Source organism: Leuresthes tenuis, unplaced genomic scaffold (genome assembly GCF_036924035.1).
Source record: "Leuresthes tenuis unplaced genomic scaffold, fLeuTen1.0.hap1 SCAF_24, whole genome shotgun sequence".
In the NCBI taxonomy this organism is placed as follows: domain Eukaryota; kingdom Metazoa; phylum Chordata; class Actinopteri; order Atheriniformes; family Atherinopsidae; genus Leuresthes; species Leuresthes tenuis.
In genome coordinates, this window is record NW_027325378.1 from 23,788,813 (window position 1) to 23,815,265 (window position 26,453).

The window sequence follows — 26,453 nt, forward strand, 5'->3', positions numbered from 1 at the left end:
TCAACAATATTATGATGAATGACGGCCAACCTATGACAATGTTGTAAAAATCAGCCTTTATCAAACAAAGATCTTCACAATGAGACTTAATTCGACCAAAAACTTTACTTAAATCTCCAGAGCTTCTCATACTCCATGAGAGGCCTCCATAGGTTAAACTCCTACATGTGCCAGCCACCTTCCCAGTACCACATGATGATATCACCAGCATAACAGTGGCAGTAGACCAATTATATGAGATATTTTTTTGCTAAACTCTTTGGTTTAAATTGGAGTCAGAGCAGGAAGACTCTTTCAAAAAAAAAAGAAAAAAAACTAAACGAGACACAGAGACTGTCACAGTGATAGTGTGAGAGACGGAGAGAATGAGGGAGAGGGGCTGGCTAAAGGAGCGGACAGATTTATGGTGGTGCGAAGGTGAAATAGATGGCTGTTTGACCAGTGGGCTGCTGAAAATGGCCAAGCAATCCTTTATGGTCCAGGAGAGAAAATGAGGCAGCTCTCCCACACCTATCCATCAGAACCATTTAGTTGCTCGTTGGGGCTCATAAATGTTTGTGTGTGTGTGTGGGAGCTCTCATGTGGATATTACACTATTATAGCCCCCTTCTTAATGGAGGCCAGTGAACTCTATCATGGAAGATGTAAAACTGTAAGGTGAAAGGTGAAGCTTCAGCACACAAGTGGAGCAGGCAGAACAGCAGAAGCAGAGCTGAAGCAGACCGCTTTGCTGTTATTAGGATTTGTGGTGACACAGTCTGCAATCCACAGCTGATGATGTGAAAGCAGAGGTTTGTGCTCTCTGTCAGTTCAGGTAAACATTAAGCAGGTTAGACTGGTGGATTCACACTTGTCTCCCTTGCTGATGAGTGGTTTATTGTGTACGTAAAGAAAGCCCACAAAGTTTCTTCTTGCATTCAGAAAAAAAGGGGATGTCAACAACCGGTTGTTTTCATGTTTTTCAAATGTCTCCCTCTACAATGCATCCATATATCCATTTTCCATTCCTATTAATCCTATTCAGGGTTGCAAGGGGGGGGCCATCCCAGCTGTCACTGGGCCAGAGGTGGGGTACATTTTGGACAGGTCGCAAGTCTATTGCAGAGCTCTACAGGCATAATATCATAATATCAAACTAATTAAGGAGGCTCTGACCCCGAAGATGTCGCTGCAGCAAAAAGTTTCATTTAATATATATTATGGCATGCCGTTCAGGAAATTAATCTTTGTATATATGGAATGAAACCTTGAATATATTGAATGAACCTTGAATATATGGAATGAAACTCTGAATATATGGAATGAAACTCTGAATATATTGAATGAACCTTGAATATATGGAATGAAACTCTGAATATATTGAATGAACCTTGAATATATTGAATGAAACTCTGAATATATTGAATGAACCTTGAATATATTGAATGAACCTTGAATATATGGAATGAAACTCTGAATATATTGAATGAACCTTGAATATATTGAATGAAACTCTGAATATATTGAATGAACCTTGAATATATTGAATGAACCTTGAATATATGGAATGAACCTTGAATATATTGAATTAACCTTGAATATATGGAATGAAACTCTCAATATATTGAATGAAACTCTGAATATTTTGAATGAATATTGAATTATGGTATGGGGTTGGATCTGTGCACTTAGTAAAGGTCATTTACACTTCTCTGAGCGTTCTTTGAATTCATTCAGTTTTTAGAGCACTTTTTTTTTTTATTTGAAATGTGGTCCAGGCCTGAAACACAAAATTTGATCTGTATTAACAGAAGAAATTTCACGAACAAGACAAAACATGAAAAAATGGCTTCATACTGTCTGCAATTAGATAGTCAAAGCAAATCTGATACTTTAAATTGCATTTTTCATACCATCCAGTTTTTCTAATTTAGGGTTGTATCATCATTTGGTTTGATTAAATGATTTATTTTCCATATACATGGCCAAGGAGGTGGAATGACTGACTGACTTTACCTTACTTAAAGCCAATTGTTGACAGGTAGCTGTTAGAACATATTATCTGTTTTAAGCCATGTATGTGGTATTTTCCATATACATTTGCCACATACATGAATAAAAAGTGCCCTGTGATGGACTGGCGACCTGTCCAGGGTGTACCCCGCCTTTCGCCCGATGACTGCTGGGATAGGCTCCAGCCCACCCGCTACCCGATTAAAGGACTGTCGGTATAGGAAATGGATGGATGGATGAATAAAAAGGAATATAACTGAGATATACTTGATAAATGATTGCGACTGCATAGCAATAAAAAAGAAAAAAACATCCTCACTTTTTAGCGGAGCCTCAATGTGTTTGAATCACCAATGCAGCTACACACAAGGACAAGGCTATTTCCTTTTGACATGGAAATAAAACAAGAAAAACAGGCATGGGAACTGAAAGGAGGTTTGGGTTGACTAGAGAAGTGTCAAGTTGATTGACTGGTTGAATTCATGTTCAGTCTGTTATTATGCTTTGTCTGGGACCCTTGTTCCACTAATAGTGCTATTTGTTCATGCAGGCTGTCCAACAATCAATAGATGGAGAGAGATATTAGCAACCCCTCCATCTCCTCTGATCACAAGGGACAATCCTATAAAAAGCTCACTGGATTTTGCAAGAGCTTCTCATGAGAGAACTTTTACAGTTTTACAGTGGTCAATAAAGACAAATGGTACATAAATGAGTGAGTAAGGTCAAAGAGGAAGCAAATAACAGTCAAGGGAAATGAGAAAAATATATAATGTCTGTAGGTGAAGCTTCTCATTTCAGTTGTTCTGCAAAGTTTGTGTCCCTCAGAATAGAAAACACATTATCCTTCAGTATTTCTCATCATTATCAATAACTGCTAACTAGACTGCTAACTATTTTTTGCTGAATTGTGTGGTTGGTTTTTCATGAGTATTCTGTTCAGGACTGGTCTAAAATCAGGGATCTACAATCCAGTTTATCTCTGATTTAAAGTGAGCAAAAGCGCTTTTAGTGTATTTATCAATAACAAAATCATCAGGTGTGTAAATGATGCAAAAGTCACATAAAATGTAATTTCACTGGCTGCTTCCCGCTCTGTCTCCAAAACAGCTCTGGCTCAGACATACTTCCATTTAGGAAAATGTTAACTTCCATCATTAAATTATATGTAGATGAATTCATTCATTGGTTAGATTCCCCCTCTTCTGATCAATGTCTAGGTGGTCCTTCAGGAAATAATTCTGTGAATTAATAGATATTTATCTTCAAATAAAAAAATGTTGTCACGTCATGGTCCAGCAAGACTGTCAAGAAACAAATGATGTAATGTGACATCCTAGGTTCTGACAGCTTAATGTACTTCAGTCACAAAAGCATGACAACAATATACTACAGAACTCACCCAGATCTAAGCAGATGCTGATGATTCACTAAAGACACATAAACCCATGTAAGGAAAAGGTACAGAAGTTTTGAAGGTCTCAACATCTTAAATGGACAAATCTTGCAGCCACCAGCCACAGTCTGCTGCTGTATGAAAGACTTCAAGATTCAAGCACAGAAATTGTTTGACCAATGTGGTATCATGTATGCTACCTAAATTAGAGACTGTATTTGTAACACATGTAACACGTAACACACTTGCTGTTCAGAGACAGCAGGTATTTACTGTAGCTAACCTGAACTCACATCTTATATATTTTTACTATTTTAGAGACGTCTTTGAGCCTCCAAAAGGTAATTGTGATTTTTTTTTTTATTCTTTCACACTTAATGAAGCACATCCGCATATGTACAGTGTATTCAGGGTCAGGAGATGCTCAACAGTTGTAAAACAGACTCTTAAGATGTTTTTTTTTTTCAAAACCTCAAACTGCAGTTTCTTCGTTGCAGACATTTGTTCTTTCCCTTTGAGTACTGTGTGTTTTTCATTTAGCCACTTCAGCTACACAAAGCTGATGTGAACAAAACTAATGGGTTTTATTGCAATATGAGATGAATGATCTCATTAGCATCAGAAAACAATGTTCATCTTTCTGTTGTAATAAGATAATTATGTTGTTATCTTGGAAAAAAATTACTTACCTGCGATAACGGGATTAATCACCTTAATAGGATAACAAGTTGACTCTCAGTAAACAATAGGAGCATTTGTCACAGCTTATGTTTAAATATTCTTATTTTCAGGGCGTTTGTTATGTTTTCTGGTTATGTTTTCAGGTCGTGTTTTTTCCCCTGTCACGTTAGGTTCACTCATGTCACCTGTTTTCCGTTTCACAGCTGCACATCATCGCCAATCACTTCCCCACTGCATTTAGTTTCCAGGTTCAGTCACAGTCTGTGCAGAATCCTCACTTTCACTTCCAAGCTCACGCCATGAAAGCTAAGTCTGGTTTTGCCTCATAGTCTCGTTAATCACAGTCATAGTCTTGTTTATTCTTGCTTTGTTTTTTCACAGTTCAAGTATTTTTGATAACCGGCTCAGCCGCGCCTTTTGCTCTTCCCTTTTGTGCTTTTTGCGTTTGGAATAAACCTTTTGTTTTGGAAGTCTGAATCTTTGTCCTCCCTTCCTCCACCGATCTTGACAGCATTTCTCTTTAGGTTTTAATGGTCGCAACAATGTTACTGAAAACAGATGATATTGACTAATACACATAGGTGTTATGACTATAATCCTTTGTTCAATGAGTGTGTGAACTGTGCTCAGTTCAGGCAAATTCAGTAAAGTAAAATGTGTCAAATTGTTTCTATTACATCAATCTCAGCTGCATTTAGTAAATGAGACATGGCCATGCAAGGGATTCTTTGAGCCCAAAGTATTCATTTGGCCGAATGTATGTTCTGAAATCAGTATACAACTATGCTCACAATAACTTTACAAACTTGGACATTTTTAGGAGGCATGTTTATCATGTTATAGGTGTTGATGAGGGGAGTGCGAGTGGTTTTGATTTCCCAATAAACTAAGTAATGGGTACAAATTGATGTACAATATGGTGGTGCTGAACAAAAGTCTAATCATTAAATACACTGTCAAAATGTCATTTGGAATCTGACTTGTCATCTATTTCAAAATGAGAAATGAGAAAATCATCAAAGTTTTTACTATTTATGATCATGAACAAAATCATGTCTGTACCAGATTTTGCATCAATACAGCCAACAAATGGAAATCCATAGCACAGCTCCTTCAATCAAGCCAATTTTCAATTCAATATGTAGCAACATTTTAATGTAATTAATTATAATTAAGTATATATATATTTTTGTTTGTGGTCAGAGAAAACGTATTTATTCAGTCACTGTGCTATACAAATAGCTCATTTTTCATTTCATCAGGTACAGTATATTAACTTCCTTTGAGTTTTTGCCTTTTCAACCCCTTCACTACACAGATGATTTCCAAATGATTAAGTAGCTCTTAGTAGAGACATTTTACACCATTAAGACACTGTAATCAGATATTTGGGTGCATGCTGGGAAGAAAATTGAACAGAAGGATTTGTTTTAAAAAAAAAAAAAAAACAAAGGAAGGAAAAAATGGAATTAAAGATAAAAGGACAATTACTTATATTTATTTTTTACATAAGATTTTTGCTTGGCAAGTGAAGTCCTACGAAGAAAGGATTATAACCAAACAAAGGTCAAGAAAAGGTAGAATATTTTTTCGATTTTGCAAAATGTTATTGCAATGTTATCTCAAGCACTGAGGTTAAAAGCAGTAAAGGTTGGATGATTTGAATGGAAATCACTGCTACAAAGTAATTGACTACGAATATAATTTGTAAGAGACATGATTGGCGACAGTCTCTATTCTGTTATTCGAGTGCTTTGAAAAAAATAGAGAACATATGAGACAAGCTAGCACAACACCACCCCACCAATTGTTTGGAGCTCAGTCGTGCTGCCCTTCTAAAACTAATAATGCAATGAACCTAATCTATCCTTAATGCAATCACATCTATTCAAATCTAATCCTCTACCATACAGCTAATTGGATCTGGTGGATCATGTTACACCCTCTGGCTGCCTGGTTGCCATGGTGATGGGTAGGAGGTACTTCAAGAGCAGTTGTACAGAGAAGGGAGACGCATTGCATTCATTGGCTTTAGAGACATGTCCAAGAAGTGCTGTTCAATCTGCCTGTGAATGTGTTTGGGGCTAAAAGAGACACTGAGCAATTACTAACACAGGAGCGAGGAAACTGTACAAATTGTTTGCCCTCTCCAAAACTGCTCAAGCAAATATTCAAAATAATTCCATTTCTTCATTGATGAATATGTGGATTTATATGAAAAAAATGCTCAAATGTAATCGATAAATGAAAGGTTAAGTGCACTGTTTTGAAAATTACCTATCTACACTCACTCATACAGCGATTCTCAGTCTATAGAGTACAACAGGGTATGCATGCTTTTCTGGCACACAGATTCACACACTAATGGCTTCATCTGAGCCAGCATGGGGTTCAGGGTCTTGTATCCAAGGACTCTTCAGCATGTGGTCGGGCAAGCCTGGGATCGAACCACTGACCTTCCAACTGGCAGACAAGCACTCTTCCTTCTTGAGGAAGCTTTATATTTCAGTAACGCATGTTTCTGCATATAGCAAGAAGAGCTGCAGTCTACATGGTGTGAGAGAGAAGTAAAGTGGGGAAGAGAACATGGCCTAATCACAACACTACTGACGACACAGTTTTAGCATTAGGTGCTTTAGACTTGAAACATCACCCATTTGTTTATGAAGTGCTGTTTTGAAGCCCACACTGCAGCATTTAGCTATCGCTAAATTAGCTGCAAACCCTACAACCATTTTTTAACCAGGCTTTAAACATGTATATGTCTGTAATTTTTTGGCATTCTCCCTCAGGGGTCTACTCTGCCTCTCGCTTAATGGCAGCTGGATGGGTGGATCTTTATTTCTATTTTCCACCAACTAACAACCACAAGAGCATGCTTTAGATCAATGGTTCTCAACCTGGAGGCCAAACAAAATGATACTTGTACAAAATCACAAAAAAAATTAAAAGTCTGATTGAGGTTGAAGACCAGCAAACACGTACCCCGCCTCTCGTCCGATGACCGCTGGGATAGGCTCCAGCTCCCCCCGCAACCCGACCGACGGATTAAGCGGGTATAGAAAATGGATGGATGGATGGTTTGGATGTCTTTACCCAGTTCCTGTAAACCAGCTGAATTATGTTGCCTGTGTTTAAGGCCCATCTGTTTTTCATGTGTTTTTGCTTCCCTACCCGCTCACTATACTGCAGGCTGCATCTTTATTTTACGCAAACTATCCAACCAATGCTGTTAATTTAATCTGCAGATTGATATAGTTATAATAAAAAAAAGATGGTAGTTTCAACATTACACCTGTATGAGGTGGAGGAAATTATTTCCCATGAGACTTGTTACGTTCTCCAGTCCTTCCTTCTCCCTGGTGTCTCTGTGTTTATGTTGTATTCATGAGGCATCTGGGAAAACTGGAGAAATGTTCCTCTATTGCAGTCTAGGAGAATTTACACTTTTTTGTTAGGGTAATTAAAAGTCTGGTCTTATTTTCCCCACAAAAAATGCATAAAATAGTAATAAGATCTTTTCGAAGTTGTCTGTTTCAAATAGTTAAGCCTCAGAGAATTATTGCAAACACACGCACAGATTTTAATCTTTCCTCGTGAAATCTAAAGTGGTATTGCGCATTGCAGGTGCATTATTTCCTGTGAATTCCTTTTTATTTTTAGCAGTATGAATCTTAGATAGGAAAGTATCTGTACATGTCAGTATTGCTGTTTTTACCTTTGTGTTTCTTTTCTTCTTCAACGGTAAAGGTGTGAATCTTGATACATTTTTAAACTTGATTTGAAGCTTTTAATGATAATGTGATAACTAAATGATCATTTTGGGGGTTTGTTTTCATTAGAATTAATTATTAATTAAACATTTTTCAAAAATAGTAAAAAAAATTAAATGTGTTTTAAGAGACAAACTGATTCTTTCTATGACAAAGTATAATGACGGGGAGTTTTTCATGTGAGGTTGAGAGACACCCGTCCTAAGTGGGTGGAACTGACCTAAAGATGATGACCCAATCAGAGAGAACACTGTTGTATGAATTTACAGCATGGACCTAATCACACATCCACATTTAGCATGAATTCTAAATTTGCAAACGTATTGGATTTCTTATTACATTTATTCATGTCAGAATTTCTGTGCACCGCTGTGCAAAAGTTTGGATCACAAGCAATTTCACAGCAAACTACAGTGAATTTCAAGCTGGCCTGGACCAATTTTAGGTGAGATTTAAATCTGCCAAGGGTCACCAAGAAATTTACTAATGTCTCAGTCCGTGTGCATCTCTTTCTTCTCTCTCACTTTTGCTTTTTCCTGATTCCTTTTTCTTCCGAGCTCTCGTTCTCTGCCTGTGAAACTACATCTTCAGCCTGGTAAATAATTTAAGTTTCAATATGATGTATTTAATTCTACTCAGAAAAGGATATGAAAATGTAATAACATTTGCATAATTGAGCATTAATTATACATTCAGCAGTTTTTAATGAGTTAAGCAGACTTTTAGAGGCGGTAATACCATCTACTGTGCAAGGTGAGGTCAACTGCTAATAAATCAGGTGAAGGCAGAGCTGTAATCTGAGAATGGCACCCTGCATGAATCCAGAGAGGTGGTGGAAGGAAAATTAGCTCATGTTGATGAATAAAAAACATTATCATAACACACTGTCATTGGATATCCATGCAAAAGAGATAATCAAAAGGTTTTAGTCGTTCCTGTGAAAGTGAAATGAATAATAAAATGAAAATGTCTACTATAATTTAACTGAGTTTCATATATAATTTCAATTATTGAGACAAAATTAATGTACAGCAGAGATTTAGAAGTCATATAAATTACAACCACTAGCAATGGGCTCATCATTACACTGCTGACCGGTGTTTTCTCATGCTGTAGCTCAGGGGTGTCAAACTCATGTACACAGTTGGCCAACGTTAAAACTTGAACAGAGTCGCGATGAATGATGAACCTTTTTTATATGGAAACAAACTCAAGTTTTGCTTAAAGATTGAATCTGGAACAAGCAAAAGTGAATACTATAAACACGTGAAATCAAATGTCAATTAAAAGACACATCAGTGTTATTAATTTATTGAATAAAATAAAATAAAAAATCATATGCCTCTTTCTCTATTTTAGCCTTCTGAGTTAAATTTCAATGGTATCTTTTTTCACAGACTAACAATAATAGTAATAATAATAATTACTTGTGAACAGATATTCTGCTTTCCATCTTTCTAGAAAGCTCCTGTTTTCCACCTTTACGTTTGGTCATTTTTGGGAGGGGTGTCCTAATGTCATTGGTAGCATGAGGTCGCTAATGAATATCAACAGAAGAAGGGACGCTTATTCGTCCTGATTGAGCGCCAACACACCAGCAGAGCATTCTGGCATTTGTAGTATTAGTGGTGCATACATTGTCTGTCGTCGGCCCAGCTCTAGTAGACATTTGGAATTATTAGCCAAATATCTGTACTGTAGCTGAATGCAGAAGTCCCTAAAGCTACAGTTCCCTTGTTGTTGACAATGAAAAGCTATTTTTCCATTGTCATTTCCAATCCCTTTTGAAAGTTGAATGAGAAAACCTGAATGGAAACATTACACAACATTTCCACTAATACAAGAAAAAAAATTATAGTTAATTTGAGGTTGTTTTTGGATGCTTGAAAGAAACTTTGCAAATTGTATCTGACCTGGTAAAGATGAAAATTACCTGACTCACCGGGGAGCTGTATTATGACACTGTTTCAACCAGTGCAGGGGTAAATTTAAATGATCTGGTTTTACAAAACCTAACAAAGGAGATCTTGCTAAGCAGTACTACAACCAACTTGTTAAGTCAGTCCAGATTTTGTGACTCCATGTATGTGCACATTCATGTGAAACATGAATCAGTTGACCAATCAATTATACACTGATCAGTCATAACATTATGACCACCTGCCTAACATAGAGTGTGCTTTCCACATCCTGCCTAAAGAGGTTCGACAAGTCAAGGCATGGTCAAAGAATATCCAAAGGTTTCCTGGAGCGTCAAAGGATCTTTTGTGCCCTATGGGTTGTGGGGAGGGTCTTTATGTATTGGGCTTGCTTCCAACGGACGCTATCCGATCCCATCAGATTGGAGAGTTTAGAGGTCAGGTGAACACCTCAGGCTCTTTGACATGCTTTTTAGCCCTTCCTAAGCCATTTTTGCAAGGCTCAGTGCTGTCGCTCTGTATACTCGTTGCTATACTGTATGGCTATAATGGAAGGATTGGCCTGCAAAAATGTTTCGGTAGGTGTCAAACTAAAGTCCATGAGAGTCCCAGGATTCAGGTTTTCCCAGCAGAACATTTCATTGGATCAAGATGTCAAGATGAGAAGTGTTGCTCACTTTAACTGTCAGTGGTTTTAATGTTATGACAGGAAAGAAAAAGAATGCCAATATTGTGAATGTCTGATCTATATCCCAATGTGACATCATTAAACCATGATGATCTAGATCTGATAATTTCTGATTGTCTTATTAAATGAATGTGCTGCACATGTATTTGTAGTTCATCTTTAAGCACTGTACTTTCTTGTATATTTTTTTACACAGTATGGCAGCATAGTAGATAATAGTGTTTATGATTTAAATTGCCATCAACCCACACATGCACAGGAAAAACATCCAAACTCTACAGAGAAAAACCCCAGCCAGGTTTTGAAACAGGAACCCTCTGCTCTGCTCTAAACATGTCATATCTGTTCCAGATTGATTTTACTGAATATTGATAACTGTTGTAAGCGCTTAATGATAACTGATAATAGCAAAGCTAGCTCCCATCTGTCGCCACCAATATGCAATGCTCAGACTCTACTGATGACACTATGGGTGTAGTGTTTTACAGTTAAAGACAGCTGGAAGATTTCTTATTCTTTTCATCTGGCTGAGACAATAAAGGCTCAGAAAGATCCAAAAACGTGGTTCAGTTATAAAGGTCCTGTCAAGAAAATACAGCTTTCCATAATGAAGCCTGTTCTGTCATTTCCTTCTCTTTGAACAAGACACCTCTAATGATACTGGCTCCAGTGGCAGCTCGTTAATATCAACCACCTCTATCAGATTAAAATAACACTGTTCTGCTGCATGTATTTCTGAAGAGTTCAGTCTCACTCCCAAAGCTATACATGCTGCCTCCTTGTCTCCCCCTCAAACTCTAACACAGCGGGTATCTTTAAGTGTCTGTTTTGAACCTCCAGGGTTAATGCTGGGAAAAGGTTTATTTTAAGCCAAACCTTGTGCAGTGGAGCTCTTGAACGTCCTGCCTCTGCTCTGACTTCCTGATTATGGCCTCCTGGTAGGTAGCTGCATTATCTTGCATTTAGTGAAGGTCAGATGAAGCCTCATGAAGCCTTGAAGCTTTCCATCCAATTGGTAAAAACAAGCGGCTTCGGCGGTTGCTGAGGCAAAAAACTCGGGCCTGGGAGGAGTTCGGTGAGACCATGGAGAACGATTTCCGGATGGCCTCGAAGAGATTCTGGTCCACCATCCGGCGTCTCAGGGGGGGGAAGCGGCTCACAGCCAACACTTTTTATAGTGGGGACGGGGCTTTGCTGACCTCAACTAGGGATGTTGTGAGTCGGTGGGGGGAGTACTTCGAGGAACTCCTCAATCCTACCAACACGTGCTCGGAAGAGACAGAGTCGGAGAGCTCGGAGACGGGGCCTCCCATTTCTGGGGCTGAGGTTGCCGAGGTGGTCAAAAAGCTCCTCGGTGGCAAGGCCCCGGGGGTGGATGAGGTCCGTCCTGAGTTTCTCAAGGCTCTGGATGTTGTAGGGCTGTCTTGGCTGACACGCCTCTGCAGCATCGCGTGGACATCGGGGACAGTGCCTCTGGACTGGCAGATTGGGGTGGTGGTCCCCCTCTTTAAAAAGGGGGACCGGAGGGTGTGTTCCAACTATAGGGGTATCACACTCCTCAGCCTCCCTGGTAAGGTCTATTCGGGGGTATTGGAGAGGAGGATCCGTCGGAAAATCGAGCCTCGGATTCAGGAGATGCAGTGTGGCTTTCGTCCTGGCCGTGGAACAGTGGACCAGCTCTATACCCTCGGCAGGATCCTGGAGGGTGCATGGGAGTTCGCCCAACCAGTCTACATGTGTTTTGTGGACTTGGAGAAAGCGTTCGACCGTGTCCCTCATGGAGTCCTGTGGGGGGTGCTCCGGGAATATGGAGTGCCGGACCCCTTGATAGGGGCCGTTCGGTCTCTGTATGACCGGTGCCAGAGTTTGGTCCGCATTGCCGGCAGTAAGTCGGATACGTTTCCGGTGAGAGTTGGACTCTGTCAGGGCTGCCCTTTGTCACCGATTCTGTTCCTAACTTTTATGGACAGAATTTCTAGGCGGAGCCAGGGCGTTGAGGGTGTCCGATTTGGCGACCTCAGAATCGGGTCTCTGCTTTTTGCAGATGATGTGGTTCTGTTAGCGTCGTCAGGCCGTGACCTTCAGCTCTCACTGGAGCGATTCGCAGCCGAGTGTGAAGCGGCTGGGATGAGAATCAGCACCTCCAAATCCGAGACTATGGTTCTCAGCCGGAAAAGGGTGGAATGCTCTCTCCGGGTCGGGAATGAGATCCTTCCCCAAGTGGAGGAGTTCAAGTATCTTGGGGTCTTGTTCACGAGTGAGGGACGAATGGAGCGGGAGATTGACGGGCGGATCGGTGCGGCGTCTGCAGTGTTGCGGGCTCTGCACGACCCGTCGTTGTGAAGAGGGAGCTGAGCCAGAAGGCGAAGCTCTCTACTTACTGGTCAATCTACGTTCCCATCCTCACCTATGGTCACGAGTTGTGGGTAGTGACCGAAAGAACAAGATCGCGAATACAAGCGGCCGAAATGGGTTTCCTCCGCAGGGTGTCTGGGCTCTCCCTTAGAGATAGGGTGAGAAGCTCAGTCATCCGGGAGGGGCTCGGAGTAGAACCGCTGCTCCTCCGCATTGAGAGGAGTCAGATGAGGTGGCTCGGGCATCTGGTTAGGATGCCCCCTGGGCGCCTCTCTGGGGAGGTGTTCCGGGCATGTCCCACTGGGAGGAGACCCCGAGGGAGACCCAGGACACGTTGGAGAGACTATGTCTCTACGCCTCGGGGTCCCCCCCGGAAGAGCTGGAGGAAGTGGCTGGGGACAGAGACGTCTGGTTTTCTCTGCTCAAGCTGCTGCCCCCGCGACCCGACCCCCGGATAAGCGGCAGATGATGGATGGATGGATGGATGGTAAAAACAAAAGGTTAATTTCTCAATGTTTCATGTGCACACAAACCCCACTGCTGGTCAAAACCTTTACTGTCATTCAAATTTTTTGTGATGGCCTCTTCACTGTCTTGCAACAGTGTCAGCATGGGAATAATTGCTGCCAAGAATGGCAATTTAATTTTGTGTGGTTCATTCATCTAATCTGCTTTTCATTAATGTTAGAGTTTAAATAGATCCAACAAGAAATGAGATGTTTAGGTGAAAACTGTTGCATTGTTTTCAAAAGATGTGCTTATGAATATTGGGATAATGGTGACTTTGATATCTTTTATTCAGAAAAAATATTTTTTCTATCTTGCTTGGGCTCATTCGGTTTGTGTTTTTTGAACTAACCTCTCCAGCTATGGAGAAAACCCTTTCACATGGTACAGAGGAGACAGGGGTGCACAAGTGTCACAAGCACATCTGCCTCTCCCAATCCTGAAGGGGATCCTCTGTTCTGCCGATGCTCGGTTCTGACAGGTAGATTTTGCAGGGCTCCATTCTATCTTTACCAAAGGTTTTTACTAAATATATTTCTATGACATTTCTATGACATTTCAGTGCAATATTACCCGCATTAATACCATGCACAGATCATATGTTCATGTAAATTCTATCAGCCGTATGTAAGTGTATTGTGTTGCTTTCTACATTCTCTATATCTTACTCTCTTAGGTAACTAACTCTCTTGGGTAACTGTGAACACTTACTGACAGGACATATTTCAAAATAAACTGTGGATTTTAAATTACAATAATCTCTGTGTAATCAATAACCAAAACTACATCAGGGCTATGTGTGGTTAGACATAACATTCATGTAAAGTTTCCAAACTTTGTAGTCTTTGAGAGGAGCTGCTGGCACAATGGAAATCCAGTGTCTCAACCAGACATAAAAGTTAATGTGTCTGTGAGACAGAGGCTTAAAACCACTTGTTTATCTGGCCTATCTCCATTTAATGTATTACACTACTGTTCACTGATATTTAGCTTGCCCTTGGCTCTGGCCAACAGACCAACAACACCTGGACTCTTCCTCAAGCCCTGCCCGGATAGATCGCTGTATAGGGAAACGTCAATGAATCAATGTCAGCCCTGGAGCACTTGGTGATGCTCTGATTGTTTGAGATGGATTAAGAAGCCACAGGCAGGTTTGTGTGTGTGTGTGTCTGTGAAACAGAAAAAAATAGAGACAAAAGCTGTAGAACTTGTTGACTGGATGGGGGCCAAGATTGGGGGCCAAGATCTTTCTTATCTGCTACCTAGTGCCTGAATGTCAATCTGAGCGTGGTCAAGTGGGTACATACGTGTGCCCATGTATGCATGGTGTGCATATATTTATAAAATGGGATTTTCAGATTTAAGCCAACAAATGTGTGTCCCATCTTATGATCAATGTAATTTGCTACATTTCTCTGGGGCTTCATACCAAAGTATTGCAGTACTTTGTGTCTCCCACTGTTCAAATTGAAAGCTAAATGTGTAGTGTTGTGTACCTTGTGCTTTTTCAATAGATCATCATACACTGAGAAAATCCCAGAAGTTTTTCTCTAAAATCCAGAGCATATGGCAGTAAACTGGTTTGATTAAGCCCCCTTTCAAGTTTGGCCCAGGAGTTTGACAGTTCTGTGCAGTATTTTAGCTGTTCCTTGAACTTTGCTCTTCTGTGCAGAGATCTCCCTGTTTGGGGGTCCCAACCCCAAATACCTTGATTATTAATGTTGCTTTCACTTTCAGTTCCATCGATTTCTTGATGAAGGCTCTCTAGTTCCAAGCATTCCGCTATCCATGTGTGTGGCCTCGAGTTTTAGGCTTTCTTATCCAAGCGTTGCACAGATTTGTATATCTGATCTTACAGAATTACAGTTCTGTTGATCAATAGCTCTTGCTTAGCTCTTTTGGTGAATTATCCATTGTTCCACATCATGTGCATATATCTCTTCTCACTGGGCTTGCTGAAATAGTAACATCCCATTTTTAGGACCATTCTCCACTCTAGTCCATGAATGTCTTGTTCCTGTAGCCCACTTGCCATCAATATGTTGCCTCTTGCCTGTTGGTAACTGGGCTCCGGCCTCCCTGCAACCCTAAATTATACTTCTGTTATAGTAAATGAATATGTGGAAGACAGATAGCTGATCTTATTTTATGTCTCACTATTTGACAACACAGTACTGTGCAGTGGAAGTCAAAGCTGTAAGCTTTACATATTTGTGACTTAATCCCAAAAAAAATGTTACTTCAAACAGTCCGTAGGTGTCATTAAAGACAATTTGGAAGTAATGAACTGCTAAATAACAATTAAAAAATAGCAAAAATGCTTTTTACCATATACAAACAACTCTCTCAATTAAGTTTTTTGTTTGTGGAAGTCCTTGTGAGGTTTACATATGAAAAGAAATATATATTAATCTCATATATGATGCCTTTTTTACGCTCTTGGAGAAACTACGAAGAATGTTAACACCCATAATTAGTTGTCTTAAGCCCATTGGGAAAGCAAAAATTCTGCTTTCATTTGTCAGATAAACGTGTGATAGTTGATGATATTTATCTGAATTTTCTGTGATTGGCTAGGATAGAAACATAATATGGTGGAGATAAAGGGTTACATTTGTAACTAATTGTGACATGATTTTATCCCTGGTAGCATTAATTAGAATGTATGGCACCAGCAGCTCACTCAGTAACTATGCTGCTTCTGACATGTCTCTGTGATTGAAAAAAAAAACTTCATATATTTCAGTTTTTATATTTCAGTAAATTCATGCAAGTCACAGACAAAATTTATCCCAGTGTGCCTCAAGAGGGATGGCATTGCTAATTATAATAACAAGCAAAACTGAAGAGTCAGCTGGCCTTAGTAAGGACCACCAGACTGATTTTAGAAGGTTTTAGAAGAAATTCGGAAAAAAAGTAAAACTACAGCAGCATAGTACACTGCAGAGGGCAGTGTGTCCAGCAGCAGGCAGCCTCCCAAAAGAGTTCAGTCTTTACCTAAAAGGTCATAAAAGCTGTTGTTTTTATTTTAATAAATATCAAAATACGTTGATATGGTAAGTACTGTCCTTGAAGTGCACCCAGTTTTATTTTTGGTTGGGGATTTTCCATGTCGAGTTGGGTCTTTGTCTATCTGATTTCCTCTCTATAGTCATATGGTAGGTTATTAGGAAATTGTTGATGTAGATCCTCAATCATCCTGGTCATGGTAATTCTACTAGCTTGAATAAGGTCAACTGGACTTATTCTTGGATCTTGAAGATGTTTTGCCGCTCATCCGAAAGGCTTCTTAAGTTCTAAACTAGATAGTGGGGGATGTCAGCACATAAGCAGAGGATTGTTACAGTCACGTTTTACTATGCCCCATGACTTGAGTGTCGTTTAAATCACTCTCACGTATAAATTATCTACTTGTCTAAAATTGTGAGTTTGAAAAAGCACAGCTTTCACAATACAATAACAACAAGGAATGCCAAAAGCTAAAATTTCAAACCCCTACAGCTTAGAGCCAATTCTCGTCCAATATATTTGTCAGACAAGGACATGATGACACTACTGACATGGACATTGGGCCACTTGGTGAAGAATTTATCAGACAGGGATCTCACTCAACCAAATAGGGATGCTTTAGCCAAAGGACTCAACTTTGTCATTATTCCACAACAACTGCCAGAGGAGGACCTCATTACATCTACTGAATCAGCAGTAAGGAATAATAAAATCTCTGAAGGAGAAACACAACAGCTACATATGGAGGTAACAGCAGCCCTCTCTACCACTAAAACTCCTCCTTTAAACTGCACACCTCAGGAAAGAAAGGCAATGACATCCCTTAGCAGAGAGAAATTTTGCCAAGGAGACAAGGGAGGATGCCCTCAACACAGCCGATTATCACAGAAAAATAACATTGCTGAGTGATAACACCACCTACGAATCCCTGAAGAGGGACCCTACAAACAACTATAAAAAGAAAGTCACAGATTATCTTCAAGTTCTGGAAAAGGACAAAGTTATTGACTGCTCTTTCTAGCAGTCAATAACTTTACCTTGGGGAGGGACCACCGTGCATAAATAGGACTTCCCAAGATACACAAGGAAACAGTCCCACTCAGACCCATTATCAGCAGCATCAACTCGGTTATGTAGAACATTGCCAAGTACCATGCCTCCATCTTAGCTCCCCTTGAAGGAAACAGTCTGCATCATAAGAAATCCACAGACTTTGTGAAGAAGATCCAACATCTGAAACTGTCTCCAAGTAAAACCACCTCACTTTTTACTTGTCTACTGATTTCTACCAGTGGTGGAGACTGTCAAGAAATGACTGCAGCAAGAAGACTCACTGAACGACAGAACCAGCTTCACTCCTGGCGATCTGTGTCCAGCTGAACCTTTGCCTCTCCACTGCCTACTTCAAGTGCAATGACCATTTCTACAGACAGACGCATAGCTCACGGTTTCTTTAAAAATCAGTGTTTTCCCAAAAAACGAAAAGCTCAGTGAAAAATCAGAGCTGCTTGAACTTGCTGCCACTATAGTGAGATACATTCTAGAAAACAGGGAAATTATACAGTTCCCAACACTCACAGTTATAATCATGTCTAAATTCCCTATCATCTCATCATACAGGTTTTACCATGCTCATATCGCAACCTTTTCTTACACTTTCCAGTTTTATAGATGAAATAAAAGGACAGTGTAATTCTGTCAGTGGATTATTCTTCTCAAGATGACCCCTTATTCTTCTTTATTGTGTGACATAACTTTCAGTAGCACAGACAGCATTTATCGCACTGCAGATTTATGTTGGGGGTTGGGAGTGGGTGGGTAGAGTTTAATAGCTTCCCTTATGACAGTGCCACACCAGTATATTTATTTATGTGAGTTAAAGATCCCCAAGTATGGTCAATTGTACATGCCAAGACGCAGTAAGTATAGTCAGAGGTGGGTGCATTTAGAACAGATCTGAGCGGTACATAGATGGTAATTACTAGACTTTTAAAGAACCACTTAACATCTAAAATATTTGTTTAAAGCTAATAAATGGATACATAAATACATTTCAGTTCAGTTTTGTTCATATGGCTCCAAATTACAACAAATGCCATCTCAAGGCACTATATAAATACAGTCCAGTTCAAGCCAATTACAATCGGTTCATTATAATGCAATCATAATTAAATCGGATTAAATTCCAAATTAGTCCAATTGATACAAAGCCAATTAAAGAAAATTAGTTTCCTAGAAGAAAACGAACAAATTGCATCAAAACTTCGCCTTGATTCAATTCCCCATGCTAAGCGTGCACGAGGCAACAGTGGATAGAAAAAAACTCCCTTTTAACAAAAATAAAAAACTCCAGCAGTACCAGACTCAGGAAGTCTAGGCCTTTAACATAATGAATCCTTAAAGATCCATTCTGTAGCGTTATTTCGAGAACTGCAAAAGAGGTGCCTATAACTCTTTCTACATACATTAAACATAAATAGTGCTGAATAATTAACACCTATCAAGCTTATTTTGATGTGTTTAAATTACAAATTACCATCTGAGCGGTTGTTTTTTTTTAAATAGAAATTTTAAACCATTTCTTTTAAAACAATACACTCATTGTACTCATTGTTTTCATGTTTTGTCTTCAGCTGTCTTCTGCATAACTGGATTATTTTTTCCAGCTCAGGTTTCTCATTCCTGGCTCTGACACCATAATTTGGTGTCAAGATAATGCCTTAACCCATTATTTGTGTTGTGTTGAAGTCTTTGAAATGAGGTATACATGAGAGGTACAAGGAGGCTCAGTGTTTCTTGAAGTATGTGCGAGGCGTATTCACACCAAACAGCTCTAATTGATCTCTGAGGATTATGTGAACTGGGAAGCACCCTGAAAGTAAATGTATATTAATGTACTGAATGTATAATTCTGTAAATAACGTAAATACACATTCATTTACATTCATCATCTATTTCTGTAGTTGGTCTCGCACTTCAAACAGAAACACTGAAGTGAAGTAATGGCTACGTAGCGCGTGGTAGAACAATATAAATTACTGGCTTCTGTTTTGGCTTCATGTATCCTTTACTGTATTGGGTTTCAATTTCTTTTTTGTTTTCCTTAGGTTTTTAGGAATTTAATGCTAACTGAACTGTCATTTATATGGCCAACTTCTTCTTAATGGCGGGTTCCAATTTTGCACTCGTCCATTTCGGCAGTCACTATACGTATCATCTGGGATAGTCACCGTACTACTTAGGCAGCCCCTACATAAAAGTAGGAGCTAAAAAAAGATTTTAAAAAAGGGGTTCTATGCTTTGTTGTATGTTCAAAACAGGCTTTATAATCTTTATCTACTTCAAAAATTACGTATGACATGGATGTGAATGTATATACCTTCTATTGCATTTACAAGGAAAATCTGGTGGTCATTCTGGTGGGTCCTGGAAGATGGGTGTGTCATGTTTCTCAACCATTGGATAGCTGCTAGTTAGGAAGTCACAGCAAGAAAGACCCCATAGATGAAGCGCTCCTTCGACTACAGCCTGTTATGCAAGTAAAGATCCACTTCTCAATGTTGATGCATTAAAAGAGGCTCAAACCTTACACTGTATTAGCATTGGATCCCCACTCATGCTGACCTATGCCCTGCGTTGGAGGATTACAAATTGACTCCATCAGCAATAGAGATGTATGCTGCAAACATCAGATCCTGACAAGAGGGCTTTGGAGATGTTCAATAATGCACAACTCTCTGAAGGTCCACCACAGCATTTCAATCAGGTTGAGTTATGGACTTTGACTACACTTGGGATCATTGTCCTGTTACATTTATCAATTTCAGCAAAGTTTTACATTTGTTGTCTCCAAACCTTAGAACAAACTTCCTATGTATGTTTGGCAGACTACAATGCTGTCTCTTTTTGAAGTGTAACTAGAGTTAAATCACCCAGTGACTGCTAGGAATAAAACTAGGGTTTTATATTATATCATATATTTATATACATCTATATATATAAATTACATAGAGAGAGAGATTATATGCCCTACAACATTTTGAGATGCTTTAGTTTCAAGGATTTGTACAACAGGCAGTGATGTGTCATAAGGCAGAGTAGCCAATTTCGGAGAAGTGTAACAAAAGGGAAAAATGCACCCAACTGCACATAAATTCCTTTTTAATGAACAATTTGTTTATATTTTTGTCCAATTTTTAAAAAAATTTGGCATCATCTGCCATATCCTGTTCTTGATCATCATGTTGTTGTGCTGTAAGGTAAAATTTTAATGTAATTACAATGAAGGCTTGTTTTGCTGTTTTATGGCTTGTGATAAATGAGCACTTATCAAATGTCAAGATTTGATGGGAAGAATATAAAGTTATTGTAAGAACACAGGAGATCTACACAGGCAGCTCTTTGCTATAATACCTGCCATTCATTTAAGATTGCATATAGGCAGCATCCTCGGCAACTACAAAAAGGAACAATAGCTTTATGTCTTTGCCTGCCATCAGAAATTATAGCAGGTGTGTGTGGAGGTGTAATCAAAGGCACATGGCCCTGCAAAGTCAATTCGCAACTTTTTCAGGGGTCTTGTTTTTGTGATCATACTCCTTACTTTGCTACGCTTTACTGTACATTGCTTTCACCATCAGTCATCCAGGATTCAGTTGTCACATGGGAAAAACAAGTAAAGAGGATTTCAAAATGTAATGATATGAAAAATCATATATCTCCATACTTATTTTAAGCAAAAACGATAACAAATAACATAAAATAACCTATTGCGATAATAAGGGTTTGGCAGTAGATCCTAATTAATTATACTGTCATTGGCAGCAGTCTGTGTAAGTCAATATTTATTCAAGTGCTATACAGTTAAATGGTTAGATAACAGGAAAGTCTTTCATATGACAACCAGTATAGTCATGACCGGTTGCATAATTTTGCAATTTACTATATTGAGGACCAGAATGCGTGTGACATGCTATTGTGCATCATGTGCTTCATATGAGACAAAAAAGGCCAATATCAGACTCATATTGTTCTAACCTTACTAATAACTTTACTTGCACACACACACATAGACTTTGTAAAGCCCTCCCAGGGCCAGCTTGAGGCCATCAGTTGTCTAGCTGTCGCCTGGGATGAGTTTCAACAGGTTTGCTTTTTGTATTCTTGGCATTTGTTACTATGTTTAATCACGCTAATAGCTTATAATCTTTTACATAAAATATTAATCAATTTTGATGTGATTCTGCTGCAAAGAAGATTTATTATGCTCTGTAACTTTTGAGGAATCTTACTTTCAGAGTGATGTGCTCCCTTTTTCTGGTCCTGTCTGTGCTATGTGCTGTAGTAGACAACCAATTATAGTATTAGACTAAGAGCAGAAAATGACCAATCATCCACACCAGCTTCAATGATTCCTAATTGGTGGCTATTGTTAGAAATTGTCATCTGATAAATTCTGCAAAGTTAAACTCTTTTCCTCCTACCCCTTTTTCTCTGCTTGTTTCTTGCAGACCTAATTTGGTGGCTTTGGACTACCTTATGACTTTATTAAAGGACTTTTCTAATTTCCACTTTTCTATTACTTTCTTTGCTTTAGCTGCACAGGCACAGGCTTGGCACACTCTAAATTAGATGACATCAAGACCAATGAAAAAAGCCCATGAATAGCTTACAGCCTCCTCCTCTCTATCAATTTTGTCCGGCATTCATCAAGTCTCTAAAATCTGCAGCACGAATAGAGAGGCCTTGATTTCACTCATTAGTCGAGCCTTTTAAATAATGCGCTGTCCTTCAAACCATATGGTTTCATAAACATTTCGTTGAAAAGCAAGTCAATGGTGGCCAAGGGGAAGTTGTTTGATCAGCCTTTCATTTTACTGCACGTCAAGTTCCTCATTTGTCATAGAGGGAGAAAATAATAAGATTTGGGTACAATTTGATTTGGATAAATCGGTGATGTGCCTCAAGGCTTTTTTCTCTGGAACCCAGTGAATGGCTTGTGAAACAAAGAATCACCTTATTGGAGGACAGATAAGTGTTGTGTTGCTGAGAAAAAAAGAACTGAGTATGTGTTAAAATAAACCTTGAACAAGCTAAAATTCCATTTAAATTTTATCCGTAACTTTTTCCTGATTTTTATAAGTTTAATCGTGTAAAAAGACCAAACACTTGATAGGAAAAGAAATTGCAATACATTCCCTCCAAAACCTGAAAATAGTTTCAGTTTATTAGGTTCTTCTGTTTATGGAAGCATTCGTGTTGGAACAGAAAGGTTAAAGGAGCAGAGTATTGCTATGGATACTGTCAGCCACTGAAGGAAGTCTAAGCTGGTGTTCATCTCACCTGCACACTTCACAAATGGTCACTCATGTGTGTGTATATATATTAAGGATGTGACTCATAAACGTATGGCAGTAGTGGATATTTATCTGATGTTGTATTGACTTTGCTCTGAAATGTACAGGATTAGCCTGCAGCTGCAGTTTCAGTAAATAAGGTCCAGTACAATAGGTGACAGTCTTATTCCAGAGCAGGCAATTTATATTTCACGATAACATTTTCTTAGGCCAATCATGAAGTGAGGTTGTTGAGAAGGTCAAGAGTTTTATTTGTCACTTGCAGTTCTACTTAGTACAACAAACAGTGGAATGCTTTTTTCTGGTAATACTCCCCAGCGGTGCTACATAGAATAGACAAGTCAGTATTCAAAATAGGAAAAAAAAGGAAACATTGATAAAACCAAGTAGATCGTGATTGATTTCTGGAGATGGAGGGGGAAACCATGCTCACACCCAATCTGTGATTAACGGAGCCCCAGTTTAGAGATTCAGTGGCTTCAAGTACCTTCATGTCCTCCTCACTGAGGACTGGGACACACACACGGACAGCCAGACAGTGCCTCTGCCATCTGAAGTGGTTAAAAAGGTTCAGTGTCTCCACCATCATTCAGAAAAGATTCTTCATGGGAGTCATCAAGAGTATCCTGACTGGAAACATCAAAGCATGGCTTGGGAACTGCACTTTACAGCAGCAGAAATCGGCTGCTATTCAGCTTGTTGACTGCAACTGGTGCATCAGCCAGAAATTTTGACATGTGTTTTTTCATTTGTAACTTTGAATTTAGAATTTCAATTTTTTTCTCCAATCTGCATGTGAAGTATTATTCAACCCCCAGCTTCAATACTTTGTTGAGAATCCTTTTGCTTTTATAACTTCTAACGTTTTCTAATGTTATCAGTAAGTACCGGGAAGCTTCTTACACCTCTGGAAAATTGGAATATTTGCCTCTAGCACAGTGATCTTTGACGTGCTGCAACTGCCTTTTGTAAATCCCACAAAGATTTTGGTCACTCCAGAACATGTACTTGGGATCATTGTCTTGCTGGAAAGCCCAGGGATCACTAAGCTATAATTAGTCAACAGAAGACATCCCATTCCTCTTTAAAATGGCCCGGTATTTCTGGGAATAAATGAAGCCAGGTACATGATCAAGATTGCCAGATTTTGCTGCACTGTCCACGCTTGACAGTGGGGATGGTATTCTTCTGGTCATTAGCCTGACCTTTCGCATGCCAGATATACAGCTGGTTCATACGTCCAAATGGTTCCTGTTTGGTTTCATCAATCCCTAAAACTGTCTCCCAAAACTCTCTAGTCTTATCCTAAGTCCTTCTGACATATTCTAGTAGACTTTTTATGTTCCTTGTGGTCAAGAATAGAGTGTGTCTTGGAGCACTTGTCTTGAGTGATTCAAGATGACTTCATCAGGTCACCCTGTATGTGCCTTGCAGTCACATGGACAAAAAGCTTTAAAAACAACAATATCATAATAGTTTAATTTTTGTGACGTGGCTATCATACCAAAAATAGCCAATTTGGAAGCAGTGGGAAAACAACTTAATTTCACCCTTAGTTCTTTCATAAGAATTGACTGGGTTAGTAGCAGCCAGATGCTGTTGATCAAATGCGCCTGATTAATTGATCATCAGCAAGTGTGAGCATCTCCATAAAAGCAGACGTTTTGGCAGTTTGCTGGCTTTCAGTAAACTACCAAGGAGGACAGACATCAGCAGTCATCTTAATGAAGCAATTATTAATGCCCATCAATCAGGGAAGAGTTATAAAGTATTTTCCAAACTATTTGGAGTCGATCATTCAACAGTTCATCCATCCATTTTCTATTCCCACTTCTATACCAGTTTAGGGTCACTGAGGGCTGCAGCCTATCTCACCATGGGGCAAGATTCTCTCTAGACAGGTCTCCAGTCCATCACAGGGCCATCATTCTACAGTTAAATAGATTATTTAAAAGTGGAAACATTCAAGACACTTGCAAATCTACCCAGGAGTTGACATGCCAGTATATTTCACCCCAATGTCAATCCTCAGAGAAGCTGCAAAAAACCCAAGAGCTAAGTGGTAATGTCATATAGAAAATGACTATTTCAAGTTATTGCTATTAAAGATGTTAAACAATTAAATCAAGGGGAGTCTTTTTCATGCATTACCTGAATGATGACACAGTGTAACATGTCGTGTTGTTGATCTGAGGTTGTTTTTATCTAATTTCAAGACCCAATAAAGACGTGGTGATTTAATTTATTGTGTAACACCTTAGAGTTTAACGATTTTCCACAACTCTAGTCCCATTATGACAATCACTACATGCACTTATACTTTGTCCTTGAGTCTGGAAAGGTGGAGGTACATGTGATATGTCACCTGTGAATATGACCAAAGCAGTTTATATAAGTTCATTACAGTTAAATGCTTCAACATATTTTGGACTCCTGAATATTTTTCAAAAGAATGCCAAGGTTCTGAAATAACTGCATCAACGAAAACAGTATGAAGACTTTGCAGGAGCACAGTGGGAAAAGGTCTAAAAAGAGATGTTTCCTTTTGTGTGAACATGAATAAATCATGCTTGTGCTGATCATTCAGAAATGCACAGCAAGGCAGCTGACACTGTGTGGCAAATTTAATGTTGTGGGCATATTATAAAAGGTTTCAACACAGCTACCTTTACTTCTTACATGCCACAACAAAATCAAAATCCTTTCAGATGGTGTCAGAATGTCAGAAGCAATTTATTTTGAGGTTTTCTTTTACATCAAACCACAATCGCTTTCAACAGTGTTACTGCCTCTCCGTGCTGTCGTCTGTTGCTTTGACATTAAACGCTGTTACAGACAAAAATCCTTTTTTATAAGATTGAATTTTGATTCAACATACTTGCAAAAAATGCTTTTAAGCTTTACACATAGACTAAAAGACCGTTTTCGGTGCTTCTAATGACTTATTTCAACAGACAGTCATAATCATAAATATTTGTTCATAACAGCAAATTGAGTTTTTAAAGACTATCACTAATAAAAAGGAAAACTAAATGCCATGGACTAAACAGATAAAATATGACTTTTGTGAAGATTTATACATTTAGTTAGTTAGTTATTGACTAGCACAGCCTTTTATTAGTCTTTATTTATTCAAAATTAGCTGTTCAATGAACTACACTCCTCGCTGTTGTTAAAAGAGAGGTTTGACCTATGTAGGCCTATGGATTATGTTAGACTATATATTTAGATTTTAGTACATCTGATACTTTGGTCTCAGGCCATCACAAGGTAGATTTTTTTAAAATCTGAGATATATTTTGTTAACAGCTCACATAGACCCCTATCAAAGGGTATCATTTGCAACATATGTGATGTGTTTTGTTATTAAATTTCAGCTTAAATGCACGTTAGTGTTGTTGAATCCAGAACACCTTTGTTACTTTATACTCTTCAAATTAAGGTTTAAACTAATTTTTATAATTATGAAAACTGTGACTGTGGAAAATAAACAAATAGATAAGAAATAAGTAAATAAAAGTGAACTAAATCGCTTCACAAGCTTTTAATATTTGAGACTAACAGAGATGGTATGTGTATGAATCTACAATTATTGCTGGGGGACAACAGAGCTGACGAAATCACATGCAGCATCTGCAGGGAACAAAAGTGAACACTCAGCAGACAATAGAAACTTCTCTGTAACATGTTCAGGATTACTCCATCTGTAGTTGACAAGCACTGCAATTCATCATGCTGCTTGGCCTGTAGTATCTTTCTGCCTGTATATTCTGACAG